The sequence below is a fragment of the Emys orbicularis genome, chromosome 2 (assembly GCF_028017835.1).
Source record: "Emys orbicularis isolate rEmyOrb1 chromosome 2, rEmyOrb1.hap1, whole genome shotgun sequence".
Taxonomy (NCBI): domain Eukaryota; kingdom Metazoa; phylum Chordata; order Testudines; family Emydidae; genus Emys; species Emys orbicularis.
In genome coordinates, this window is record NC_088684.1 from 295168929 (window position 1) to 295178192 (window position 9264).

Sequence of the window (9264 nt, forward strand, 5' to 3'; positions counted from 1 at the left end):
CCCAGCAATTTCCCCTCCCCTAGAAACACAATAAAGAGAGAGTTACTATAGGCATTAGCATCTCACCAGAGATCACTGCTCACAGAGTGAAATATGGAGACCTCGCTCACGTCTGCGCAGAAGGAAAGCTTGGGAGGCCATTCAGAGATAGATGGTATGAATGTAATTCAAGATGTGCAGTTCCTCTTTATAAAACAGACACATCAAATGATACCTCAGTTAAATGTGGCCTCAGGGGGCATTTTTCAAAAAGAAGCAGGAATGGTTAGACAATGGGAACATCCATCTTTGAGTCACATATGACAAAAAAAGTTTGTCAAACCAATATGTTTCCAAGAAACATTTCAGTTTAGACTGACTGGCATTTTTCAACAGAAAATAGTGTAGTCAACAATTTTTCAACCAGTTCTTCACATTAACTTTCTAATTAGATTTCTCCTTTCTCGCCCCCGCTCCCCTGTATCACAGGCTGTAGGTGCTCTTCCTAATTTGAAACACGTACATCAAAGCTGAAGATCTGAAAGACAAGTCCTAGGTTAGAGAATTGTCTTTTGTAACTAGAAAAGTAACCTACAAGCTTCAACCACAGACATGCTGGAGGCATCAGCCCATCCACACGTCATCCCAAATCTAGCCTGGGAAAGAAGATGTGCTTGACCACATTCCCAGAATGGTAACATATCCAAAGGATTGTGGACCAAAGTAGAAATGAGTGTGAAAGATGGTGACTCTCTCTCCCCAAAAGATGCCCTGTCCCTAGCTCCCAATTTGAATCAAAATATTTCCAGAGTAAAAGTTCTTCTTCAGAAGATACCAAGAGGAACTGCCCTCTTTCAAAACAGCTTGCATCTTCTATTCTCAAGGATGGCTCTCTGTGCTGACATGAACCACTAGCTTCTGTGAGGGCAGCTTGACTTTACTGCTGTTGGTAAATAATGGCAGGTGGTGGTCATATTGAAGAGGACCTCTTTGCTTAAAGGGAGCTTCAGCCTTATTCCTGTCAACAATTATGAGAGCTGGTGGCGATTTTGAAAGGTTGCAATTCTCTGAAGAAGAACGATTCACCATTAAAACTTTCGGAAAATGTTCCCCTTACCTGTGGAGTTTTTACACACATACACATAAATTCTTATGCATCAACCATTTTAGCAGAAAACTTCAGCTTTTTCTAAAAAAAAAATAAAGCTCAAACTCTGGACATTTTTATTTCTCTTCTCTGGACTTTTTCAGTTCTAATATATCTTTTTTTTTTTTAGATAGGGCAACCAGAACTGCACAAAGTATTCAGGGATTGAGGATACAATGTATTTATATATAGGCAATATAATATTTTCTTTCTTATTATTTATCCCTTTCCTAAGGGTTCCTAACATTAAGTTAGCTTTTTGAACCACCACTTCACATAGTTTTCAGAGAACTGTCCACAATGACTCCTAAGATCTCTTTCTTGACTGGTAACAGCTAATTTAGACCCATCATTTTGTATGTCTAGTTAGGATTATGTTTTCTAATGTGCATTACTTTGCATTATCAACACTGAATTTCATCTGTCATTTCCTTGGCTGATCGCCCAGTTTCGTGAGATCCCTCTGTAAGTCTTTGCAGTCGGGTTTGGACTTAACTATCTTGAGTAGTTTTGTGTCATCTGCAAGCTTTGAAACCTCACTGTTTACCCCTTTTCCCAGATAATTTATGAATATGTTTAATACAGTTCTTTATGGAACCCCATTGTTTACCTCTCACCATTGTGAAAGCTGACCATTTATTCCTACCCTTTGTTTCCTGTCTTTTAAATAGTTACTGATCCATGACAAAACCTTCCCTCTTACCCCATGACTGCTTAATTCACTTACAAATAGTCTTTTTCTTAAGCAGGGTTCTGTAACTTTTTGTGCAGACTAGACGGTCAATATAACACTGTGTCGTGGAAAAACGACCACGCGTTGTGTTTGGATCAGAATCGCCCGAGGCCCCTTTATTACCAGCATGCAAGGGGGGTACCAGCGAACTGGCAGTCCCCCCGAATACAGATTTTTCAACAGCTTTTATAGCAAAAAAACACAATTAGTAATACACACGTCCTTGTTCACATTATTGCCATAATTGGATAAATGCTGTGCAATTCAGTGGAGACCCTGACATGATTATTTGTTCTCACTTCTTCTCCCCATTATTCCTGGGGGAATTCTGCACCATTGCACAATGCACAATTCACATCACATTAATATTCTGTGCAGAATTTCCTTCACCTCCCCCAGATTTGGTATTGCAGAGCTGCTGGCTGCCACTAGAGGCCGCTGGACCCAGCAGAGCCCAGCTCCCAGCTTGCCCATAGAAGATGCTGCCAGGGTAGAGAGATGGAGATGAAGGGTTCCTGGCACACCTTGAAAGGAGGAGGTGACATGCAGGAAACTCCATACAAGGTCAGGGCCCAGCATCAGGTTGTTTCTCTCTCTGGATCCCTGGGCTTTGGAAAGGGAGGGGTGCGAGTGTCTGAGCTGGGAAGGCTGCAGCTGGGCTCTGGGGGACTGTAGGGGGTGCAGGTGTCTGGGCCAGGGGGGCCCTGTGGCTGGCAGGTATTTTGAAAAATTACCAAAATAATTGAAACCGGTGTGATTATATAGTGTTATTTGACAAATTAAATATGCAGAATTTTAAAATATTGTTTTGGTGCAGAATTCCCCCAGGAGTACCCCATGGAGACAGCTCTGTACAGTGGAGTATATGGCTGGGGTAGAGATTTTTATTATTATTATTCTGATCTGGTTTACACAGGTTTTACACAGCTGGAACTCCAGGGGATTTCAGTGCCGTTCCTCTTGATTTGCATCTGTTTACAGCTGTTTAAAAGAGACCTGAATCAAATCTGACTTCAGATTTCAATTTTCAGTTTAATGGCCTCGAAACCCACCTGTCACAAGCACCCGCTCTCAGGCCGATAAGTGCCTACAGGTCTGTCGCATCTTACGCGCATTTAACATGCGCGATTTCAGCTTTACGCAGTCGGCAAAAAAAAAAAGAGAGAGAAAAATAACAATTTTAATACGGTACCTCTAGTGCGGGCGATTCCGCCCGCCATTCCACTCAACGTAATTTTGACTATACGCGATTTCCGCTTTACGCTCTAACTGCGGAACGTGATCCCAGTGTAAGATGTGACAGACCCGGACAGTCACTCAGTTTGGAATAGGACAGCACCCACTGGTGCAGATTCTCTCTTTAGAAGGAATTTGGTCTGCAGAAGCATTTGGATTCACCGGTCTTTTTATGAAACACTGAATAAACACACAGAAATTGCCAGATTGGATCAGACCGGAGCTCCATCTAGTGTCTTGTCTCTGCTAGTGGCTAGTACCAGAGGTTTCAAAAGAAGGTTTAATAACTTTCAATAGGCAGATGTGGAATAATCAGCCCTTCCCCACATCCTGCCATGATCTCTAATAATTAGAGATTTGGTTAAGTCCTGAAGCATGATGTTTAGTATCCTTTAAGCATTCGCATCCATACACTATGCCATATAAAGCTGTCAAATCCCTCCAGTTTCTTTGCAGTGCTGCTTTAACAGCTCTCCTAGGATCTACAGACATTTCCCAACTTCTCAGCACACCCAGAATAAAGCTCAGACCAGCAAGGTACTGAGCACATTAGCCCCAATCCAAAGGAACATAAACACATGCTTAACATGCTTTAGACTGTAAGAAGCCCCATTGAAATCAAGGACCCTGGGGTTCTGGTCTCTGTTTGCACCTCCAGTCACTACTGTAAAACAAACAACATTGAACTACGGGCAAGTTTCAACCACATGCCAGGCTCCTTCTAGGATCTTTTGATTTTATATGTATGACACAACAGGACACCCCCCTCATTTTCCCTCTTTTTCATGCAATTTGATCCCTTCTGCCTCCTACTGCTGCCACCCCCTTTCTGCCCTCACCCAAACACCGCGGAGTTTTCATCTCACTCCCTTGCTCCCAACACAGCTCAGACACAGGGCAGGGGGAAAAGCAATTCTAAAGGCTGGGGAGTCTGCTGCGTGGCCTACAGAAGCAGCGGTATCCTTGAGCTGAGAACTGGGCAGGCAGAGGAAGGGGGCAAAAAACAGAGCCATACCCAGCTACCAGCACCAGCCATCTTAACAAAAAGCATCACTCGATCCATGATAGATTCATAGGACTGGAAGGGACCTCAAGATGTCATCAAGGGCAGGCCCCTGCACTCATGGCAGGACCAAGCACCATCAAGAACATCTAACCTGCTCTGAAAAATCTCCAATTATGGAGATTCCACATCCTCCCTAGGCAATTTATTCCAGTGCCTAACCTCCCTGACGATTAGAAATTTTTTCCTAATGTCCAACCTAAACCTCCCTTGCTGCAATTTAAGCCCATTGCTTCTTGTCCTATCATCAGAGGTTAAGGAGAATAATTCTTCTCCCTCCTCCTTGTAACAACCTGTTAGGTATTTGAAAACTGTTATGTCCCCTCTCAGTCTTCTCTTTTCCAGACTAAACAAACCTAATTCTTTCAATCTTCCCTCATAAGTCATGTTTTCTAGACCTTTAATCATTTTTGTTGCTCTTCTCAGGACTCTCTCCAATTTGTCCCCATGTTTCCTGAAATGTGGTGCCCAGAACTGGACACGATACTGCAGTTGAGACCTTATCAGAGCTGTGTAGAGTGGAAGAATTACTTCTCTTGTCTTGCTTACAACACTCCTGCTAATGGTAGATTGTCTGTCACTTGAAGTCATTCCAACTGGATATCTAGCTAAAAGATGTGTGAGAGCTAGAAAAAATAATGATTATAGGCTCGATACATAAATTATTGGGCAAGGTTTTGTTATGCAGGAGGTCAGATTAGATGATCACATTGACCTCTTCTGGCCATAAATTGTATGAAAAATCAGTTTTACCCAATCAGGGGCAGTAAATTGTAAGGCACTATTAGGCACTAATTGTAAGGGTAGGGTGATTGCTTGGCATCTACACGAACAAAGTTAAAGTTGTTTGTTCGCTGTAACTGTGCTTTTTCCATAGTTTAACACATCTGGATTTCTTTTAAGCCTAACTTTGACACTGAATTCACTGAGTGCTCCCTACAGAAAGAAAGACTGAGCCATTCATTTCCAGTTACACTGCTCTTGAGACTTCTTCCTGTGACTTAGCAAAACAGCGAGAGCTTTCCGTAAAACTGAGCAAAGGCAAATAAACAAATCTACTTAGCATGTTAGGGCACCAAGGAGGGCATTGTAATGAGCCCCTCTGTGCCTGGCTTGAGACTATAATTGGAGGTGTGACTTCAGAGACTTGATCCTTAAATGCCACAGAAATGAATATATAAGGTTTTTGGTGCCCTAACATGATACCTTAGGGATAAAGAGTGATTGAACACTCTGTTCCACCAGTAGCTATGATACAATACTTCTTTCCTTCAGTGGAGGTGGGATAGCTATTTTCCTTCAGTTCTGATTCCTGGACATAACTTTCAATTTTCTCCATTTACTTGGAAATGTGATGTTAGCGCAGTCAACATTGCAACTTGAGACAGACATTATTTGTTTGTTCATTTTTCTGTCTCGGGGTAAATTACAGTGGCAATGGACATGGTTCATGGAAGACCCTGAAAGGTCCAGATGGATATTAGGTAAGAATCCAGGATTATACATAGAGATGAATCTGAGTTACACACTTCAGATCTGGAATCAGATTCAGATCCGACTTCTTCAACCTTTGAGGATTTTCAGATTCTGGGCTTTTCAGCCAATTATAGAGATAAATCAGGGTTATAAAATTTGTATTTATTGTTGTTGTGTTATCAATTAGAGGTCAAGGCCCCACTGTACTAGGTTCTCTGGAAAAACATAGTAAGAGAGGGAGTGTGAAGCAGAGCCAGGAATTAAAGGACTATCTCAATCTAGTGCCCCTACTGCCAGTCTGACCATTATCCAGTGTTGTGTATGTGTGTGAGTGGGGGTGGGGGAGGACGGGCACTTGGATCCAGTGGGTTCTGGTGTGGCCGATCTCTAACCATAAGGGGGAAATAACAGTAATTATTTGCACTGCGGCAGCCCCAGTCATGGTCGTGTTTGTTTGAAAACTGTAACCAATGGGAAGCAGTGGGAGGGCAGAGGCGGTAGATGACATTGCAATAGCAGAGGAGCCTCATGGTGTTGGTAGACTGTGAAGGGGCTTGGATTGAAAACAAGCTGTTTGGGTTCGATTCAATGGGGACGGGGGAGCCAGAAGAAGGAAGCAAATGGAGAAAGCCTCACTTTTGAGGTGTTACATAGTTTTGCCTTCATGTCTCTTCAGCCTTCTTTCTTCCTTCTTTCTCTCTCCACTCTCCTCACACTCCTCTCTGATACAGCATTTTCTCCTTTTATCTCATTCTCTCACCTGTGGCTTCATGTAATCCCCCTATGCTCCCTCTTCCAAGCATCCTCCCTCCCTCCTTCAGAGCCTTGCACACAGCCTTCCATTGTTGCTTCTGTGCCAATGTTATTCCTTCACCATTTCCCGCCTGTATCATATTCCTGTGTCACGGCGAATGACCTAGAGAGACGAAGGACCTGGCAGTGTGTACCACTAGTAGGCATAAGAAACTGGGACTGGAGACAAGTGGCCAGAAACCTCCTAGAGCAAGGATAGCATAGATTGAAGGCACACTTACCAGTTCTCACGGTATTTGGTGCTTCTCTTAAAGCCTCAACTCCTTCAGTCATGTGATCAGTTAAGAATCTCAGATTTTTTTTTAAGTATGTTTCTAGCCCTCAGGGTTGCTTAGAAAAGCTTGAAAACGTGACTCTCTCCAGGGCCCAGAAACATTTTTCCATTGCAATTTGCTGACTGAGTGAAATTGGAACATTTCGTCAAGAAGGGCCAATTTCACTGCAGCACCACGGAATTGAGGAAACTCTGCCTACATCAGAATCCTGCCTGGTTTCTGCTAGTTCACCGGCCCAGCTCCTTTGCAACCTGCCCAGTGGCCTGCTAGCAACCTCAGAGCTTCCAGAGTCCATGGCCTTGGAGCAGATACACATGCAGATTGCCCTGGGGGCTGGGAACATCCAAAATTGCCAGTGTCCATGACTCCAGGGATCCATTCCCTTTTCCAGAGACTTTTCAAAAACTGTGGGTTTGTTCCTAAACCAAATTCTGAAATATAAAATCTTGCACAAAACAGAATTACACTTCCCTGGCCCCTCTCTAAACCCTTTGTGTATTATTTTTAAAAGATCTCAAGATTTTAAGCCAACTGCATGATTTTTGGAAGCCTGATAATGGTTTTCAAATGCTTGGGATTAGCAACACTGCCAGGGGATGTGTTATGAAGCAGCAGTAACCAAGTGACTGGGACATAACAGACATTGTAGTCATCTAAAAGGATTATCTGGAATAGGGTGACCAGATGTCCCGATTTTATAGGGACAGTCCCGATTTCTGGGTCTTTTTTCTTATATAGGCTCCAATTACCTCCTACCCCCATCCCGATTTTTCACATTTACTGTCTGGTCACCCTAATCTGGAAGGATTTATAGTATGAATGCTTTCTAACTTACCCTCAGTGAGCAGACAATATAAAGTACCTAGCTCAAACTCAAACCCATGCCAGGTATATTTCATTGGAGAAAATTTGTGATAATGTACATGAATCCGGAAACTCCTTATGGGGAACTGGATGCCTAATTCCAGTCAATTTTATGGAGACTTGGATGTCTAAATCTCGTAGACAGCCTTGAAAACCTCAGCCCTGTTAAAAAGGGAGTGTAAATTTAAAGGTCCATCCCAGCTCTTCCCAGACATCATGGCGGCTGGTTTCCTGTAAGATATTCATTACTCACATTCAAGCCCGGTGGTGTCATTCAGATTTAATTCATGCCATGAAATTTCCTTCTTCCATGCTGCTCACTCTTGTTATCCCGGCAGGTATGGTTTCATGCACCCCTGTATAAATGGCTGAGGGCAATCACAGCATGGTGACCCAGTTCATCCTCCTGGGGCTGACGGAGCGTCAGGAGTTGCAGATACCCCTCTTCGCAGCGTTCCTGGTGATCTATGTTCTTACGCTGGTGGGGAAGCTTGGGATGATTGTGTTGATCAGGGTTGATCCCCGACTCCACCCCCCCATGTACTTCTTCCTCAGTGACCTGTCCGTTGTTGACCTCTGCTACTCCTCAGTCTTCGCTCCAAGGATGCTGGTGAATTTCTTAGTGGGGAGTAAAAGCATTTCTTACTCTGCCTGTATTGCTCAACACTTCTCTTTTGTTGTGTTTGTGACCACAGAAGGGTTCCTGCTGGCCGTGATGGCGTATGACCGCTATGTAGCCATCTGTAACCCTCTGCTCTACACCGCTGTTATGTCTAAGAGAGTCTGTATTCATCTAGTGGCCAGCTCATATGTAGGGGGGCTCATGAACTCACTGACCCACACATGTGGCTTGCTGAGTTGTCATTCTGCGGACCCAACGTCATCAATCATTACTTTTGTGACACTAACCCATTGCTGAAGCTCGCCTGCTCTGATAACCACATCAGTGAGATTTTGCTTGTAGCGTTCTCTGGGGTTATTGCCATGTCCACCCTCCTGATTGTCATAATCTCTTATCTGTACATCCTCTTCTCTATCCTGAGGATCTGCTCCGCCAAGGGCAGGCGCAAAGCCTTCTCCACCTGTGCCTCTCATCTGACAGCTGTCACCATGTTCTATGGACCTGTGAGCTTAAGCCACATACAACCCAGTTCCAGCTACTCACTGGAACAGGAGAAAATCTCTGCTGTGTTTTATACCCTGGTGGTCCCCATGTTGAACCCCCTGATCTACAGCCTGAGGAACAAGGAGGTTAAGGATGCTCTTAAGAGGGTGATAGACTGGAAAAACATTCTCAGCTAATTTGTTCACCATGACAATTCCAGTCAATTGAGAAGAACAATTGGAAGAAGGATTGTAGTATGGTCTATGTGTTACTGCCTTGATTTGTGTATCACAAATGTTGTACAAGAATTAAATGAAACTCAAAGAACTGATGTAGCATGTGGAAATTATGTTTTACAATTGCTTGAGAGGAACAATGTTACCTAATGTCCTGTCATTATGTGGCTGTTGGAATATAGACACCTTTCCTTGTTTCTTGACCATTAATCTATTTGAAATGGTGCCCTGCAAGGTTATCTGAGATTAAAAATAAAATAAACTTGCTTCTAGGTTTAATTTCTTAATGTGTTACTTTAATTAATGCTCAGTATGTGACTTGCATTATGAGAATTCA

The 9264-nt window shown here is 43.3% G+C and overlaps 1 pseudogene; it reads left to right on the forward strand.

Annotated features, from left to right (window-relative positions):
- Positions 1–7950: 7950 nt before the first annotated feature.
- Positions 7951–8888, forward strand: LOC135874240 (olfactory receptor-like protein COR8; annotated as a pseudogene).
- The last annotated feature ends 376 nt before the right edge of the window (positions 8889–9264 follow it).